This window comes from Aquarana catesbeiana, linkage group LG02 (genome assembly GCF_042186555.1).
Source record: "Aquarana catesbeiana isolate 2022-GZ linkage group LG02, ASM4218655v1, whole genome shotgun sequence".
NCBI lineage: Eukaryota > Metazoa > Chordata > Amphibia > Anura > Ranidae > Aquarana > Aquarana catesbeiana.
In genome coordinates, this window is record NC_133325.1 from 117,538,531 (window position 1) to 117,559,454 (window position 20,924).

The following is a 20,924-nucleotide window of genomic DNA, read 5'->3' on the forward strand; positions in this document are numbered from 1 at the left end:
CTCTCCTAGCTGCCGGGGGAAGAACTCCTCCAGTGAGAGTGGGGGGGCAGCAAAGGGAAAGGAAAGACAGATTCTGGTGGTAGGGGACTCAATTCTTAGAAGGACAGAGAGGGCAATCTGTAACCAAGACCTGAAGCGCCGAACAGTATGTTGTCTACCGGGCACCAGGCACATCACGGATCTTGTGGACAGATTACTGGGAGGGGTTGGGGAAGACCCGGCTGTCATGGTGCACGTTGGCACCAATGACAAAGTCAGAGGCAGATGGAGTGTCCTAAAGAACGATTTTAGGGACTTAGGAGCTAAATTGAGGAAAAGGACCTCCAAGGTAGTATTCTCAGGAATACTACCGGTACATCGAGCCACACCAGAAAGGAAGAGGGAGATTAGGGAAGTAAACAAGTGGCTGAAGAGCTGGTGTAGTAAGGAGGGGTTTGGGTTCATGGAGGACTGGGCCGACTTCTCAGTCGGTAACCGGTACTATAGAAGGGACGGACTGCACCTAAATGAGGAGGGTGCAGATCTGCTGGGAAGGAAGATGGCCAAAAAGTTAGAGGGGTTTTTAAACTAGGCAATGGGGGGGAGGGTCCAGAGGCAGAGATAGCCAGCGCGGAAGATATTCCAGAGGGTAGTATTGGGGGCATTAGTGGTAGGTTAACCAAAGCACAAAAACACAAGGTGAGTATAGTAGCAAGTCCTAGTTGCAATCTCGAAACACCCAATACGAAGACAATATGCGACCGGTCTAAACTATGTGGCATGTTCACCAATGCCAGGAGCATGGCGGACAAGATGGGTGAACTAGAGATACAGTTGTACGAGGAGGATTTGGATTTTGTGGGAATTTCAGAGACCTGGTTCAACAGCTCTCATGATTGGCTGGCAAACATTCAAGGGTATACCCTATACCGCAAGGATAGAGAGGGTAAAAAAGGGGGAGGGGTATGCCTATATATCAAGAATAATGTACAAGTGAATGTGAGAGATGACATCACTGAGGGAGCTAGACAGGAGGTGGAATCCTTATGGGTAGAGCTCCAAAGGGATAAAGCTAAGGGGAAAATAATACTGGGAGTATGCTATAGGCCCCCTAACCTGTGGGAGGAAGTGGAGACGGATCTCCTATCACAAATTGGAGTAGCAGCAAGGATGGGAAGTGTTATCATAATGGGGGATTTTAATTATCCAGACATAGACTGGGCGGAGGGAACCGCGCATTCATTTAAGGCTCGCCAGTTCCTTAATGTCTTGCAGGACAATTTTATGGGTCAGATGGAAGATACACCAACTAGAAATAAAACATTACTGGATCTACTGATTACCAACAATACAGACCTGATCACGGATGTGGAAATGCGGGGCAATTTAGGTAACAGCGATCACAGGTCTATTAGTTTCAGTATAAATCACACAAATAGGAAACATAAAGGGAATACAAAGACACTGAATTTCAAAAGCGCCAACTTCCCTAAACTACAAACCTTGCTAAAAGGCATAAACTGGGATAAAATATTAGGAACAAAGAATACGGAGGAGAGATGGGTTTGCTTTAAGAGCATATTAAATAAGGGCATTAGCCAATGTATCCCATTGGGTAATAAATTTAAAAGAGCGAACAAAAGTCCTGGATGGCTTAACTCCAATGTAAAAATGCATATAAAAGCAAAGGAGAAGGCCTTCAAAAAATACAAGGTTGAGGGATCATCCTCAGCATTCAGACTTTATAAAGAATGCAACAGGAAATGTAAAGGTGCAATTAGGACAGCTAAGATAGAACATGAAAGACACATAGCGGAGGAGAGCAAAAAAAATCCCAAGAAATTCTTTAAGTATGTAAACAGTAAAAAAGGGAGGACAGACCATATTGGCCCCATAAAGAATGAGGAAGGACATCTGGTTACAAAGGATGGGGAGAAGGTATTGAATTTATTCTTCTCCTCAGTCTTCACGAGTGAATCGGGGGGCTTCAGTAACCAAAACTGCAGTGTTTATCCTCATGACACAACACAGGAAGCACCTCCATGGTTAATAGAGGACGGAATTAAAATTAGACTTGAGAAACTTAACATTAATAAATCACCGGGACCAGATAGCTTGCATCCGAGGGTACTTAGGGAACTCAGTCAAGTGATTGCCAGACCGTTGTTCCTAATTTTTACAGATAGTCTACTCACTGGAATGGTACCAGCTGATTGGAGAAAAGCCAATGTAGCACCAATATTTAAAAAGGGCCCAAAATACATCCCTGGGAATTACAGACCAGTTAGCCTAACATCGATAGTATGTAAACTCTTGGAGGGGATGATAAGGGACTATATACAGGATTTTAGTAATACGAACGATATCATTAGCAGTAATCAGCATGGATTCATGAAGAATCGTTTTTGCCAAACCAATCTATTAACCTTCTATGAGGAGGTGAGTTGCCATCTAGATAAAGGAAGGCCTGTAGACGTGGTGTATCTGGATTTTGCAAAAGCATTTGACACAGTTCCCCATAAACGTTTACTGTACAAAATAAGGTCCGTTGGCATGGACCATAGGGTGAGTACATGGATTGAAAACTGGCTACAAGGGCGAGTTCAGAGGGTGGTGATAAATGTGGAGTACTCAGAATGGTCAGGGGTGGGTAGTGGGGTTCCCCAGGGTTCTGTGCTGGGACCAATCCTATTTAATTTGTTCATAAATGATCTGGAGGATGGGATAAACAGTTCAATCTCTGTATTTGCAGATGATACTAAGCTAAGCAGGGCAATAACTTCTCCGCAGGACGTGGAAACCTTGCAAAAAGACCTGAACAAATTAATGGGGTGGGCGACTACATGGCAAATGAGGTTCAATGTAGAAAAATGTAAAATAATGCATTTGGGTGGCAAAAATATGAATGCAATCTATACACTGGGGGGAGAACCTCTGGGGGAATCTAGGATGGAAAAGGACCTGGGGGTCCTAGTAGATGATAGGCTCAGCAATGGCAGGCAATGCCAAGCTGCTGCTAACAAAGCAAACAGAATATTGGCATGCATTAAAAGGGGGATCAACTCCAGAGATAAAACGATAATTCTCCCGCTCTACAAGACTCTGGTCCGGCCGCACCTAGAGTATGCAGTCCAGTTCTGGGCACCAGTCCTCAGGAAGGATGTACTGGAAATGGAGCGAGTACAAAGAAGGGCAACAAAGCTAATAAAGGGTCTGGAGGATCTTAGTTATGAGGAAAGGTTGCGAGCACTGAACTTATTCTCTCTGGAGAAGAGATGCTTGAGAGGGGATATGATTTCAATTTACAAATACCGGACTGGTGACCCCACAATAGGGATAAAACTTTTTCGCAGAAGAGAGTTTACCAAGACTCGTGGCCACTCATTAAAATTAGAAGAAAAGAGGTTTAACCTTAAACTACGTAGAGGGTTCTTTACTGTAAGAGCAGCAAGGATGTGGAATTCCCTTCCACAGGCGGTGGTCTCAGCGGGAAGCATTGATAGCTTCAAGAAACTATTAGATAAGCACCTGAATGACCACAACATACAGGGATATACAATGCAATACTGACACATAATCACACACATAGGTTGGACTTGATGGACTTGTGTCTTTTTTCAACCTCACCTACTATGTAACTATGTAACTATGTAAGAGGAAGGAGGCAGCAAGCTGGAACGACAGGGAAGTAAGGGGTAAGCCAAAGGTCAGGGCGACTAGCAGACAAGGATAAACATAACACACCATAGGTCAGGGTAACAAGCAGACAGGCAGAGTCGAGAACAGGCCAAAGTCGGTAACAGGAATCAGACGTAACAAACACAGCAAGTACACACGGAGGCTAACACACAATGGTTGATCAGCACTGCTGGCTTGCAGTGCACAGGTTAATATAGGGTTCCCTGATAGGGCCTGGGGTGGGGCCATGCTTAGAGGAGAGGTTATAAAACCAGTCAGGTGAGAGGCAGCTGGTCTTTGAGATGAACACATTGAGACAGGTAAGCTGACAGAGAAACTCTATTGCATAACCATGACACTGCTGAAGAGAACGTGGAAGGACTCCCATTTGTTTTTATCACTGATGAAGCATTTGGTCTGGGTGATCACATGATGAGGCCATTCCCCCAGAGGACCCTCACCCCAGAAAAGAGGGTTTTTAACTACCGGCTGGCCAGAGCCAGAAGAGTCGTGGAGAATACCTTCGGGATAATGGCGAGCCAGTTCCGCTTATTTCTAACAGCAATTAACATGGCGGAGTACAAACGTAACCACATTGTTTTATCCTGCTGCGTACTGCACAACTTTTTAAAGTGAAATGCACCTGGTTATGTTGCCACAGTTGGGCCTGAGGCCGGACTTCATGAGAATCCAATGACGGCCCTGGAAGCTGGCCGTCCTGGCTTGCCCCCCCAAAGTGCCCGTGAAGTGCGTGAAAAATACATGGAATATTTTACAGGTGGGGGGGCCATTGCTATGCCAGCAAATTTTTAAATATTTTAAAAAGAAAAAAAAACTGATATGATAAAATCTTGATTTGGATTTACTGCTTGTGTTTCTTTTATCTGTCTCCTAGGTTCTCCTAGTGCACTTGTAGTGCCAAGTGGTTTTAACATTATTTAAATAACACCCATTGTCACTGTAAACACCAACTTAATACAAAAAGTGTTATTGAGCATTGAAAGAAGAAGCCACACATTGTTGCATTGAAAGCCTTTTACTCCGTGCACATTCACATGTGCATTCTAAAACATTTTGTGGTAAAAAAACACATTTTTTTTTTTAATTTTACCTTGAAATTTTTGAAAAAGTACAGAAACAGGCATGTTTCCAAACATAACATGCAGTCATAAAGTCATCCCTGTAAAAGCCAAATTTAGAAGAAGCACACAAATTGTAAGTCAAAATGGAGATTTCCTTTCTGATCCCATACCTAATGTCAACATGTGCTATCTCCCATCATGGGGGATCAATGGACGTGTTTTGGGGGTGCAACCCCTTCCTCTCACCTACTAGAGTTGGGAGGAAGGGGTTGCACCCACAAAACGCTTACATTGAAATCCCCTGATGGCAGATAGCACATGTTGACACACTGTGTGCATCTTCCAAATTTGGCTTTTAAACTGTATTAAAACTTTAGAGAAATTTTACAAAAAAAAAGCTGTAATCTTTTTTGGATTTAGATTCTGTCTTTGTTCAATCTCCCTGGTTATTTCGTTGATAAGGTCTAAATCCCGACTACACCACATTATGTCCTGGATAAGCCGTTGTGCACTGTCACTGTTGAAATGAGTAGATTGTTCTTCCACAACCTGCACATCACCTAAAATAAAAATACACACCATGTATTATAAATATGCAGGCATACATCTATTACCTAAATCTGTGGTGTCAGACACTGACCTGTTGTGGTGACAATTTTCAATCACTTCTTCCACCTCTCCTTCCTCCACATCCTCAGATTGTGGTGTCCTCTGTTCCCCTTCTTTCGGAGGTGGGGGGTTCCTGTTGTCCTCCGACGTCCCGAGTCTTTTCTTGCCTATGAGAATGAAACAAAAGGTATACTTAGCACACAGATATTTGTGGTCAGAAATATGAATGTGAAACATTGCTTGGAAGTGGAGTACAATTGTCTGTTTGGGCAGAGTTCCAAGTTGAAGACATGATTAATTCCCTTAACCAAGCTGGAATGCTTTCCTTTTTTGGACAAGTTTCACACATGTAGACACCCCAAGTATCCACTGGAATACCTGTGTGGGACACCTTAAAAAGTTTGTTCTTGTGTCCCACACTAGTGCTCCTGAGTCCAGATGTGTAAACAGCTGCTGAGTGTCCTCTCCTTACATTACACTGAATCACGTTTGCAATTCATTCTAGTTACAAACACACCTAGACAATAATGTCCTAAACTTTTTTTAATACAAATTAGCATGACCAAATGTAGTTAACCCTGTATCTGCCCAAAACATAATTTTTAGTTGGCAAACGAACAATGTTTCTTACGACCGATTACTGTGCCCACGAACATGAAAGTAGCCATTTTAAACTGTACAACAGTACAGAAAAGCACATGGAGCAGCATGCAAGTAATAATAATAATAGGAACACACGACAACTACTTACTTTTTAGAAGCACTTTCTTGATCCCTCTGTACTGATCCTGCTCCCTCAATTTGAGGTTTGACCAGCGTTTCCTCAGTTGCTCCTTGGATCATCGTACCCCAAAATTCCGGCGCAGACTCTTTATAACTTTAGTCATGACCTTGGCTTTCTCACATTTCGGTTTAAGTAAGGTCCATTCTTCCCATCATAGTCAGCCCTCTTCAATATGTCCACCATCTCCACCATCTCACCAAAGGACATATTGGAGGCCTTAAATCTTCTCCTCTGGGATCGGGACGTTTCTTGCTCCGGCCTTTCCTCCTCCTCGTTACTGCTATTATGCACGTGCTGTGTCTCCGCCATGTTCATCTCCCACTGTGCTGAACGAGATGGGGCAGGGTATATTCTAGAAAGAACGTCAGGGGCGGGCGATGCAGGCGGAGTTTCACGCAAGCGCAGTGTATATAAAGCTAACACGCATGTGTCGTACGTACGATCTGTGAGTGGAGGAAGCGCCGAACGTTATAATGAATGTAATATTTTAACTTGGGACATCAGTGGCCTATACTCATTCAATATTATGGCCTATATTGGGAATTTTAGGAGAGTTTAGTGTTTTGGTCTTGTGTTTTGTCTTTCAGCAAATATGAAACAATTCAAAGACCCTGAAATTATGGGCCAGTTCATAGACAGATACAGGGATATGAGAAATTTGTGGGAGGTTAAAAACCCCTTATATCGAAATAAACCAGCTAGGAAGGCATCGCTGGAGAAACTGCTGCAATTTGTGAAGACGCAGGTCCCCGACGCAGACATCGAGTTTGTGGAAAATTGGTAGCTTGAGAAATACATATAGGAAGGAGCTTAATAAGGCTTCCATGAGATCAGGAGCTGCAGCAGAGGATGTATATGTACCCAGTCTGTGGTACTACAATAGGATGCGGTTTCTGGAAGACCAGATGAAAGCCAGGGAATCACTTTCTACACTTCCATCCACCCTTCCCTCAACCCTTCTCATAAACCCAGCTGAGGCTTCTGAGGACCAACCTGGGCCTTCCATCCTGGAAGACGTTGAGGAGCCCAGCTGGAGCCAGGTTTTTAAATATTTATTGTCCAAAAATGATTGTTGTTAACTAGATGTTATTATTGCTAACAAATTAATGATTTAACAAAAAGTGTTTGACATATCAATAGACAGTAGGGGCCAAAAATGAGTGTGACAAGAATGAAAAATGCTGGGGTCAGAATGATAGTCTTTTCTATTTATTCACATTCAATTTGCAACAGTCATGAGCTGAAAATTGTGTGTGATTGATGAACCAAAAACGAAAACTATGTCCTTTTTTCATACACAGGAAGACCTCAGCCAGGACGAGGCTCTGGAATGTGGCAGACAGGACGAGGCCCCGGAATGTGGCAGACAGGAGGAGGGGGGGTAAGTGTCAGCCAGGAGGTGTGCAGGCCCAGTAGCCTCACCTAATTCCAGGTGCCTCCCCTCCACCTTACAACAAAAAGGGGCAAGTAGGGGAGTAACATGGAGGAGGCAGCACTGGACCTCATTAAGGACGCTAATGCGGCCCTGAAAAGCCCCCCCCCCCAACGCTGAAGAGGCCTATGGCTGCTATGTAGCTGCTAAATTGCAGCAAATGGAGGAGGGCCAACGCCTCAGGTGTGAGAAATTTATTTTTGAGGCCATTCAGAAGGGGTTGAGTGGCCAAATAAGTGATAACATGCACTTATGTGTGCTCGCCCATCCTCCTCCTCCTTCCACAAGTCCATTTCCAGAGTCACACCCTCCAAGGAAGGCTGCAGGGAAGTGTGGAGGGAAGGCTGCAGGGAAGACAAGAAAGTGATGGCCTGGGTTCAGTCTGGTCTGACAGAAGATGGAGGCTGTTGTAGAATCACAGCCTGGGGACATATATGTCATCTGCTGCTGTTCATGATCTCTGGGAGTCCAGGATCAGATTGTGCTCCCCATTATATGGACTTCTCAAGCTACCAATTTTATTTTCAAAATAGTTGATCTGTGCCCTGGGGTAGAAAGGCTTCGCAAATTCCAGCAGTTTCTCCAGCTTTGCCTTCTTCTTTATTTTGTTATCAGCCAGAATAAATGGAGATTTTTTTTTTTCTGAAAATACTTGCCTATGTGTTTTTCTTCAAATAGGACAGTTTGTGAGGAGGCAGGTACATTTAAAAAATACAATGTCAAATTAACAAGGGACACCAACCTCCTTGAGCTTTAAAAATACAAGATAATAATGTTGTTGTGTAAACTTGACACACACAAAAAAAAATAAATATTACGGAGATGACTAGAAAATAATTTCAAAATATTCAAAAAAAGGAGATCTTGATTAAAAAAACATAAAATGACAATAAAAAATAATTCCAAACATTATTATGGAGATCTGGCTTTAAAAACAAAAAAGATTATTCATGAGATCACGAGAAATAATAAAGAAGGAAGTTTGTGAGAACAACTTCATTCTTCATTCTTCTAGCATTCTAAAGAAGAAGAGAATGCGCTGCATTAAACTATTTAAAAAATTTCAGCGTGTGACGAATGTGCCATCTCCATTATGAACAGTAGCTTTACCAGACCGAGCGCTTCCGTCTTGTAATTGAATCTGAGCATGCGTGAGTTTTTGCGCGTCGGAATTGCATACACTCAAACCCATTTTCGGATAGGAACTTTTTCCGACCGAAAAATTGAGAACCTGCTCTCAATCTTTTGCTAGCGGGAACTCCGATGGAGCATACACACGGTCACATTTTCCGACCAAAAGCTCTCATCGGTCTTTTGCTGGCCGAATTTCCGATCGTGTGTGTACACGGAATTAGACTAAGTGTTATTGTTGGTTAGTGTTAAGCTCTCTCTTTAGAAGTTAAGTATTGGGGGAGGTTAATTGATAATGGTTTGTTTTAGGGATTGGATTAAGTGTTAAGTGTTCACTGTTCAGGTTGGGGAAGGTTAAAGCTGAACTTGAGGTAGGAGTTTTTTGGTGACAACGATGGGAAAGATCCTGCGAGCCACACAAAACTTAGTAAAGCACTACTCAGCTGCGTGCGTTAAACACGTCTCATACGCGTGCAAAATGACAAATGTAAAAAGGATAGAGTGTGTTAGACATGCTACTAAATTATAGCATGATAGAACAACTGCGTCTAAATAAACGCATGTGGATGTGGCAAACACAATACCTCTACAAGGTAAGCGGTCCTAATAATAGATAAATACTCTGAATACAAATGTGAAAATTGACAATTGTATATAAACGCATCAAAGTATAAATGCAAATTCAAATGTGAAATATGACAGATTAACGCATCAAAGTGCACAGGTACCAATAAGCATAACTGAATTACAGCATTACTAGTGCAATGAATAAATGAATATAAATGCAACAAAGTGCAAATGTGCCAATATGCACTTAACATATAACTAAATGACAATATTACTCAAATGTGCAAAATATAAACGCATAAAGTGCAAATGTGCAAATAAACATACTTATTACAATATAAATATATATATGAGCATGTAAAAAGTGCTAATGCAAAAAACACAAAACAAAAAGTAATTTGGTGTCACACAGTTCATGTGTAAAAAAGTCCTCAATGGAACCAAAAAATATAGTTCACTATGAAGTCCCACAAAAGGTATAAAGGTGCCTAAACGTGATGTCCACTGGTGATACAATCAAACTTGCTAGTAACTCTCAAAGTGCTACAGACCATGCAATGGTGCGATTCGGTGACCCCAAAGGTAATGCGCTCACCTCAGAGCATGTGGCCAAGTTGCTAGACAAAGTCAAACCACGCTTGTGAACCACCCCGGATTCTAAATAGATCACAGGATCCCAGGCTCCAATGCAGTAAAGAGTATATAGATGGGAAGAAAAAACTACATAGTATAATACCGTTTTAAAATTTATTAAGAGATATAGATACTCTCCCCAAAAGGGGTACTCACAATATATAGGTGCGTCAGTGCACCGCTCTAAACATGGCAAGTGTGATACTTTTCGTGAGGTTATGGTGTGCGTCTCCTCAATAGGCAGCTCAGCTCTCTCTAGCTCCATCCTGGCCCCTCCCCTACGTGTGTTCGACACAGGGATCACGTGTCATCATCAGGGGGATAGGTTGGGGAAGGTTAAAGCTGAACTTGAGGTAGGAGTTTTTTGGTGGATACCATAGTTACATAGTTAGTCAAGTTGAAAAAGTCCATCTAGTTCAACCCACAGAAAAATTACAAAAATAAAAAAAATATTGTATTGTATGTATGTCAAAAAACACCTTTACCAGCAATTGTTTTCTATTTGCTCACTGCTCATGGCATACTATGTGCAGTTCAGTGTACACTCTCAGCATCTGTGAGAGCAGGGAGACGCATGCAAAATATAAGCAGTTGGAAGAGGCTGCAGGCTATTATTCTTTATGAAAAACATGCAGTAACAGAACAATTTCGGATACCACTCATAGGTGTCTCTTATGGCAAAGCTGGTAAGATGGAGATGGAGATCTTTCCCATCTCCCCGCTGCTACACAAAGCGATAATTCTAATGCACACTAGATGATTAGGGTGTGCTCAGGCCCACTCAGCACACCCTGTGTGCCCGCCTATGATACCACTACTTACCACTCCTGACCCGGAACAAGCGCACAGATCTGGAGTTCTGCCTATGTATTAGATATACTTGCTGCATGCAGGGCCGTTTTTAAGGCAGGGCAAAAGGGGCAGCTGCCCTGGGCCCTGTCATTGTTGCAGGGCCCAAAGCAGCTGCCTCATACTTTACAACTATCCTGGTTTAAATTCCCTCGTCCCTTGAAGTTTTAGTCCCATGCTATGTCCCAATATCTCAGTGTGAAGTGTTGCTACTAATGCTGCCCAGCTCTGCCCTATTGTTTTGTACAGATGGCTCACCCGCAGACCCTTTGTTTACATGTAAATAGCGGTGGCATTCATATGTAAATAGCGGCGGCCATCGGCATTGAGGTCATATCCACAGTAATCACTAGCAACCAATCAACAAGCAGAAATCATGTGTTGTAACCTCTAGCAACTAATCAGTGAGCCGTAATGTGTGTTGTAACCTCTAGCAACCAGTCAGTGAGCGGTAATGATACACTGTAACCTCTGGCAACCAATTGCAATAGCTGTCTAATCTTATTCAGTAAACTGATTTTGAGTCTAGCTGCTATTTATTGTATGTCTCAGAGCAGGTGGAGAGCGAAACTGCGTGGGGGGCCCCAAGAAAAGTTTTGCCCAGGGTCCATTTATTATTAAAGACGGCCCTGGCTGCATGCTTGTTCTGGTTTATAATTCAAACAGTAATGACACCAGAGATGGCCAGGCAACATGTATTCTTGTTTTCTTCAGTACTAGGAGAGAGGGGCAGTTTTGTGAGCCAGCTATATTACATTCCACAGTGCTGTCATTCTAACACTGGGAGCTTTCTGACAAGATGAGAGAACATTGAGAGCAGACTGATGACCTCAATGCAGTGTTAAAGTCAGCATTCAATTAGCAGCCTGGGAATGGGAGACTGGGGAATGGTTTAAAAGCAGTGGCGGCTGGTGCTCCTGCCGGGGGGGGGGGCAAACAAACCACTCGACCACCTGACGCCCACGCGGTCGGGCTTTCAATCGGCACCGATGCAAAGCACTGAGAGATCGCTCTGGGTGGCCATATCCCAAGTCCCAGATCTTCCTGTCCATCCTTCACTCCTGCCCGGCCAAAACGATCGCTTCTCCTCTCAGCCAATTGCGCTCCTCCCGCTTCCTGATTGGTCAGGAAGAGAAGCAGGAAGACAATAGTGAATATTAATTCGCTATTGTCACAGAACTGGATGGGCATGGGGTGCAGTGCTCTGTGCCCAAGCCCACCCTTTTTTGAAGCCAATTAGAGCCTCAGGCTCTAATAATGTGCTTAAAAAAAAACCCTATTGGAATTTATGCGTCCAGCACCCTGCATGTAGATTAGGGGCCGGGTGCATGGATTAGGGGGGTGGTGCCCCTGCGCCCCTTATGAAAGGCCAACCACTGTTTAATAGGATCCTTTGGTAGGTAAGGCATTATGGGGCTGATTTACTAAAGGCAAATAGACTGTGCACTTTGCAAAGTGCAGTTGCACACTGCAAGTGCAGTTGCTCCAGTCCAGAGCTTAGTAAATGAGGTAAAGCTTCACTTTGCCAAGAATACCCAATCACGTGCAAGGAAAATAAAAGAAAAAAATGCATTTTTGCTTGCACATGATTGGATGGTGGAAGTCAGCAGAGCTTCTGTTACTTTACTAAGCTCTGGAGCAATTGCTCTTGCAGAATGCTACTGCACTTTGCAAGGTGCACAGTTGATTTGCCTTTAGTAAATGAACCCCTATATGTGTTTCAGTTTTCTGTTTCCTTGCTTGTCTACAGTCCAGCATTAAAGAGTAACTCCACTTTTGTTGAGAAAAAACATTCCCCTCTGGGCGATCGATGTACACTGCAGGAATTTTAACAAACTTTGTTGCAGATTCCTAACTTGTGTTATTCTGAAGAAATAGCTGCTTGTTTGTCTGTGTCCATGAGCTGAGTAAATCTGTATGGAGTGGTTTTATAATTATTAATCAGCTGCTGCACCAACAGGGCACTAATGAGGAAAGTTGCAGGGCCTGCATCCCTTTAGATGTGATTTCCCTTTGAGAGCATCACACCAAAAATGAAATTTCTGTTGCAGGGGATGCTCAAAATCTGATTTGTATCTTAGTGCAGACTTCTGGGAAAATTGGTAAGCCAATCACACAAGCAGGAAATTATACTTCTGGGGGGGGGGGAGCCGTTAGACCATATAAAAATATACAAAGTTTTATTTTATTTACTTTCAGTGTCACTTACAACTCCATCTCCTCTGCTCCTCTTCCTCTCTCTGTTGGGTATATTTAAATGAAAAGGCAGAAAAAATGGACTTTGTAGGCACCAATTATAAAAATATATATATACATTTTTATTGCACACATAATACAAGAAAAAACACACATATTAAAACATTGCAAGTAAAGTGCAAAAAGCTAGCTATGTCTCTCTCCGACAGGTCATAGACCCCCCCAGAGATAAACCCTTAAATCAAGGACATATACCTACAGTGCAATATAAAAGACAACAAACTTTGTTAGCTCTATATGTTTCACTATGAAATGCTTCTTCAGGAGCTAGTTTGATTAGTCTACAGGAGAGAGAGAAAAACAATAAATACAATTGATACTAAACATCTTGGTAGAGAGTCTCACCGATTTGTGGGGAGTACCACAAGGCAGTCAAAAGGTGGATCTCAAAGCGGACATGCAAAAGAGTGAAACAGCTGACATGTTGGGACATGCCTGGGAAGAAGGCTGTATAGAATGTAGAGAGGGAGAAAAAAAGAGAAAGGGAAAAGGGAGTAGTAATGGTAGAGATAGAATAAATACAATATATATACTGTATGTATATCTCCACTGCCAGGAAAAAGGAAGAAACATCACAACCCAGCAAGGGTTGGTTTAGGTGAATTGGAAAAAGGCTAAGTGAGTGTGGTGAAATACAAACATATAAGTTTAAGCCTACCTTGGATGGAAAAATTAAATAATAATTCAAGATGGCTGGTAAATGCTCAGTATAAGGCGAACTTTTAAGTGGTAGGACTGTGCTTGGTAATAAACATCATTGCTTCTAGAATATATGTATAGATATGGTAATGAAAGACAGTTTTAAGTGATAATGATCTAATCATCACATAAGTTAAGCAAAATTGCTAGAAGAGTATAAAGTCTCACCTTAAAGTGGTAGTTTGTATATAAAGTCTTTATATCAAACATAGAAAATGCTCCCTTCAGAGGACTACCAGTAGGAGAAAGGAAGCGTAATGGAGATTTATACACAGCGGCACAGTGAATTTGGCAGATGCCAGGTAAGAGCCATCTATAAAGAGAGAAGTGTATATCTAAATCTCGGGAGTGCATGTATTACATCAGCCCAACAGCGGGGGTGCAGTGAATGGATAAAGTAGTAAGTGTAGATATGTCCCACAAACGCAGAACGCAGTTTGGGAGAAGTAGCATGGTGCAAGAAGTCAGCCTTAAATCCCAATCAGGTGTGCGGCTTCCGCGTCACCTGATTCGGCCGGGCAGGGCTGCGCACGCAACCCCGCCTGGCCGCGCACGTGCAGTACGCAGGAGTGGCTGCAATAGCCACAGTCGCACGAAGAGGGCACAGTCCTAAAGATTCCAAAGGGCTTCCCCCAGTGGACACTCCAAGATGACAGCGTGAGGCCGCTGGAAAGGCAGATGTGAATAGCCTATGTAAAGGTGATAGTATGACCAAAGGGAGGAAAAGCCACAAAGGGAGAGTGTCTAACCTGGATGTAGAGCCGCATAAAAACGTCTCCGTAAGGAGACGAACTGCGGCTCCCAGGCCGCACATGCAACTAGCAACACCAGCACGTCAGAGAAATCCAGAGATTGATGCCAAAGGGGTCTCCACCGCAGGCCTGAGACAAAAAGCCATAATCAGAAATAGATACAACAGATAGCACCTATGGGAAACAGAAAATAGAACAGAAAAAACAGAACAGAAAAAAAACATTAGTTTAAAAAAAATGACTGCAAACCCTTTTTAAATGTGACAGTGGTTAAGTAATGGCAAACAGGAAGGAAGGTATAAACAGGAAGAATACCGAAGAGGCAAAACCACATCACTGTGCAATTAGATATAAGTTTAAACAATGAAAAACCCAACAGAACAAGAGAGGAAGGGAAGGGGACCAAAAGTCGCTACAGCATGAGGAAGCAGGATGTATTAAAGTATAAGACCAATAATGTGTGGCGTTAAGGCGCTCTATCCATTTTGCCTCATGCTGGAGTATCTTCCTATCCCAATCTCCTCCCCTTGGATCCTACCAAAACAATAAAGGTGGCAACAGAAGTATCGAATCTATGACAAAGATCAAGATGCCTACTTATGGGACTGAGCATCCTGCCATTGGCAGAGGAATAGATATGGTCATTTATTCTTTGTCGTATCTGGCGAATTGTTTTACCAATATAAAAAACCCCACATTTGCATGTCATTAGGTAGACCACCCCCTGGGTACTTCAATCAGCCTGAAAATGTGGGTAGAAGAGCTCCCCATTGGGTAGTCTAAATCTATGGCCAGTAGCGATCCAAGGGCAAAGAGCACAGTTACCACAAGTGTAAATTCCAAATTTGTTAGTGGTATGGTCGTGAGATAGGACAAAATGACTTTTAGTCAGTTTATCATGCAAAGAGACCGCTCTTTTAAAAACGATCTCTGGGTGATCACTGACATATTTACTCAAAATAGGGTCCTCGTATAAAATGTGCCAGTGTTTATTTAGCACGTTTCTTAGTTGGTATTGTTGGTACGAGTATTGCGTAATGAATTTTACCGTGGAGTAGTCGTCTGGCTTAGTTTTGTTTTTATAAAGCAGTGTATTTCTAGGTTGTGCATAAGCTTTATTAAAAGCTTTACGTAGAAGCGATTTTGAGACTCCTCTTTCTGTTGGGGTACTCCAAGGCTCTGTCCTTGGGCCCCTCCTATTCTCGCTCCATACCTCTTCCCTGGGCCAGTTGATAACCTCCCATGGCTTCCAATACCACCTCTACGCCGATGATACCCAGATCTATCTCTCTACTCCTCAACTCACCCCCTCGATCTCCTTACGAATCTCAAACTTACTGAATGACATATCGGTATGGATGTCACACCACTTTCTCAAACTCAATCTTTCTAGAACTGAGCTTGTAATATTTCCTCCTTCCCGGCCCCCCCCCCCCCCCCCATGACTTTACCATTAAGATCAACAGCACAACCTTTGGTCCCTCCACACATGCCAGGGTGCTGGGTGTAATCCTTGACCTCTGCTTCAGTCCCAACATCCAATCACTGGAGTAATCCTGCCGCCTTAACCTCCACAACATTGCCAGAATTCGCCCCTTCCTGAATAATGACACCACAAAGCAACTTATTCACTCTTGGATTATTTCCCGCCTTGACTACTGCAACTCTCTCCTTAATGGCCTTCTCTTACGCAGGCTATCCCTCATCTATTATGAATACTGCTGCTAGACTAATACACCTCACTAATCAATCTGTGACTGCTGCCCCTCTCTGCCAATCCCTTCACTGGCTTCCCCTACCCCACCGTATAAAATTAAAAATGCTAACCACAACATACAAGCAGTGGTGTCACTAGGGTTGGTGTCACCTGGTGCGGTATAACATGGTGTCACCCCTCCCCCCCCCACACACCTCACCCTGGGCTCGGGCCGGCAGTGGACACCAGGACACCCCATTCACACACACACACACCTCATCCTGGGCTTGGGCCGGCAGTGGACACCAGGACACCCCCCCACACCTGTTCCGAATCTGGGTGTCGGGCGGCAGCTGGAGTCTGGAGAGGAGGGCTGCTTCACAGCGTGCAGCCGCCGCGCCGCCGGGCGGAAATACTAGTAGTGTGTGTAATGACGCCATCATCATGTCTGCAGTGCAGTGTGAGATGTGACAGGCTGAGGGACCGTCCCAACGCATTTAGTCTCCAAAGGACATCATCTTTGGACCCCAGATGATGTCCTTTGGAGACGAAACGCGTCGGAACGGTCCCCACTGCTGCCTTTATTGATTTTATATCAGCGCTGTTTTTACGCATATCCATGTGAGTGGTTTTTCATTTTAATAAATGTATTCTTGTTTTATGGAATTACGCTATGGTCCTTTTTTTGTTTTCCTCTTTGATACCCTCCATATGCCCATGGATTTTTGAGCTTCGGTCAACTTGTGGTACTACATTTTCCATGATTCCATCTGGCTGCAGTCTGCATACACCTGTCTGACGTTACCAATCCAGGGTCCATCCGTTATAAATTAAGCTTGTTTGACACACAGAGTGTACGCTCTGGTGTGTTCAAACGATCTGGTAAGCCTCTCCCATATCCGGTGGTGGTTTTCCTCACATGTGCATACATATTCACTGTTTGTAAGATTTCTTCGCACTCTACTGGAATAGACTCACATTTACCGTCACTTATGGACTTTTTTTCATTTTAACATCATTGATTGTGGACACCATTGTATTTAGTATATGCATGTTGTTATTCCAGTGTTACTTTGGATTTGTACATAGATTGCACTTGGCACATCAATTTTCAGTGCTACACTTTGATTTATTAGTTATGTATGTTTATTAACTTTATTTGGTACTTTTATTTTTTTAATTTAAAGCTGCAAGGTCTATTGTAAGACAAGCAATGTAATTGAGAAAATCCGGACAGCCGCACTCCAATGAAAATGTCTTTATTAAATAAAAGTCAGTCCATACAGCATACGAAAACAGTGGAGACAAGCAATGTAATATTGCGCTGTACAGTACAGACCTCATGGTGCCACAGCTTACCTTTATAGTCCCAACCCATTTCTGTAGTGTGCAGCCGGATCCATTCAGTGCTCAGATCCAGAGGTAGGTCTCTCAGGCACAAAGCACTGCATCGCGGGATAGGGGATGGAGTGTGCACATTTACCCTTACCTGAAAGTTTCATTTGTTCTGGGGGTTTTCCAGCAGGGCTTTGGTAAGCTGAGCTAAAATTGTAAAAAATAAGATTTGGCGCCATAGGCTGTCTACTTCACACTTGTAGTGTTATCTGCTTTGTCGCCACAAGTTTACTTTAACACCAAATATGCAGAGATTGCATTGCCTATAAAATGATATTCTTAGCTACATACATATGACAGCAATTTTAAATTTACTGTAGAGACTCATCATTTAGAGTAGACACACAGTGATGATAAGTGCAGCATGAGTCATTCCAGAAATAGGTAACAACTGAGGTATGGAGGGCTTACATGTCTGTGGCACCACTTACTTTACAACGTCTTTTTATAATATAGCATACATAAAATGTCCTATTCTTACATAGCGAGAAGAGGTTTAATAGAAAGGGCATGAAGAAGATTTGTAGCAAACCATGTCTCCAAGTACATGGCAATAATAGCAACAGTAGCAATAATTTGTTTCTTTAGCTAACCTATGTTTTTCTTTAGCTGTATCCTTCTACTCCAAATCTCATGCAATATTTACTCAATATTAATGCCAAAATGTCACAATTTCTGCCAGGGTATGCAAACTTTTGAGCACGACTGTATTCTTTTTACCTACAGGTAAGCCTTATTAGGTAAAAATCACCAAACATGCAATACAACCGCTTTAATAGGAAAGCAAAGGGACTGGCAGGATCACCGGGATTTTCACAGGAAGGAAGCAATGCAAAGAGAAGACGATATTTTTCATACAAATACTTGGTGCAACAGGCACATATCAGGAATATAAAATGTTGGGATAACATATTCTTTAAGTATAACATAGAAATTTTGTAATGCCGCGTACACACAAGCTGACTTTTCGACCGGACTGGTCCGACCGACCGATTCCAGTGGACAATCCGACCGTGTGTGGGCTTCATCGGACCTGCAGTGGACTTTTTCGGTCGAAAATCTGATGGACTTTAGATTTGGAACATGTTTCAAATCTTTCCGACGGACTCGAGTCCAGACGAAAAGTCCGCTCGTCTGTATGCTAATCTGACGGACGAAAACTGACGCTAGGACAGCTATTGGCTACTGGCTATGAACTTCCTTGTTTTAGTCCGGTCGTACGTCATCACATACGAATCCGTCGGACTTTGGTGTGATCGTGTGTAGGCAAGTCCGTTCGTTGGGAAAGTCCGTCGGAAGTCCGCCGAGAGTCCGTCAGATAGACCGTTGGACCAGTCTGGTAGAAAAGTCCGCTCATGTGTACGCGGCATAACACTCACCATTGTTTTTCCGGAGGTAGACACAGAATAGTGCATTTAAAGAGGTTTCTCCAGCAGGTCCCAATATTCCTCACCTTGTAATACACATCAATGGATCTTGTTGCTCACTTGTAGTAGATCACTACAGGGCAGTCAAGGCATAAATCGCTCTTTATTGCATTAAAAAATAGGCAAAGGTTAAAAAACACTTAAAAACTATTATAAGGAAGTACTTTCTGAATGAGAGGAGATCCGAATACCTTGAGAAAGCATCTGTGTACATGAGAAACAGACTTCTGGATGTTTTTTAAGTTTTTTTTAAAACTTGCTTATTTTTTTGATACAATAGATAGGAGTGTATGCCACAAGAGCCTTTGATGTTTTTCTATTTACTATGCTGTGAGACAAGTTAATGCAGAATGGGACCCTAGGCAAAGCAGCAGCTTTGGCCCTGCTATCTTTCTATTGACAATAATAAACACTGCAATAGGCTTAGAAAAGCCACCCCATTTGCAGTGTCTGTACTGGTATAGTCTGCCCCATCAGACAGTGGGGTTGATTTACTAAAACTGGAGAGTGAAAAATCTGGTGCAGCAATCAGCTTCTCACTTCTGCTTGTTCAAATAAGCTTTAACAAAAAAATAAAAACAAAAAAAAACTAGAAGCTTTCTATTCACAGCTGCACCTGATTTTGCACTCTACAGTTTTAGTAAATTAACCCCACTGACTATCTGAAAGAGCATTCTCCCTTGTAAAATGGCACGCAGGTGTATGAGCAAATACACTATCTACCTGGTTCATTGCAGGAAGATGTAGGTTGTAGCTGGACCTCCTGGACATCCTCCATCCTACCTACCTTGCCTTGTGAATTATCAAGCTCTGAACCAGGGTGTCATACTCTTTCAGCAGTTTTGTCCATATACTGAACAATTTTTTACTTTGGAGAATCCATTGTAGTACTCATTTAATTGGCTTTGTCTTTGTTAGTTATTATTAAATGCAGTGAGTGTTAAAGACTGAGATTTGATCTGCCAGTTGATATTTGCATTCTGCTTGGCATGTAGTGAGCTAGTAAATTGGGGTGTTTTTCAATCCACCAATAGTTTACTAGTGGAGGCCACAATCCATCCCAGGCACCCTGCTCATCCTTTTAAGTCCTCCAGTCATTAGGTGATTGGAACCTGATGGGGATTCTACCTACGCCAGTTCAGTGGCCAAGCAGATAACCCAGTGGTTGGATGACCTACAATAACCATTTGTTAGCCACATAGTTAGTCTGGTTGAATAAAGACACAAGTCCATGAAGTTCAGGAATTCAAGGGAATTCTTTTTTTTTTGCACATTAACACCAGAAAAATATGCAGAGCCAGTATGTGACTCAACTTGTCAGCCATTCCTGGTTTGAAGATGCCTTGTTCTGCCTTCAACCATGATGATAGAGGACTCAGGCAGCAGCACCATCCTGTGATATACTCTAAAGCAGCATTTGGGCATGGTACACTCATGTGTACATTGCTGTTAAAAAGTATTTTCCACCTTCCTGATTTTAGTTTTTTTCTTGCATATTTGTCACCCTAAAAGGATTTAGATCATCAAACTAATGTTAATTTTACACAAAGATAACCCAAGTAAATACAAAATGCAGTTTTTAAATCATGAATGAACTATGATTACCACATTTTTTGGAAAGTTTAGTTAAATTTCACTTACCACACTCAGTCCTAATTACTGCCAGACCTGTTGAATCAAGATATCACCTAAATAGAAGCTGTCTGACATCTCCTCTGTAATCATTGCAGCAGTGCGATTATATTTGGCTGTTCTGGGTCTCACTGGCTGCAGGCTCAACCACTTCTCTCTGCCTTCTAGTGATTTCTGGAATGTAGTGGGTTACAAGAGGCAGACTCCTGGCCTGAATATTTGTATAGACTCAGCCAATCCCTGAGGGTGAGGAGTGCATAAATACTCTTGGGTCTGGAGCAGCAGGGTTCTTGTTCAGGAGGAGAAGACCTCAGCCTGAAGGG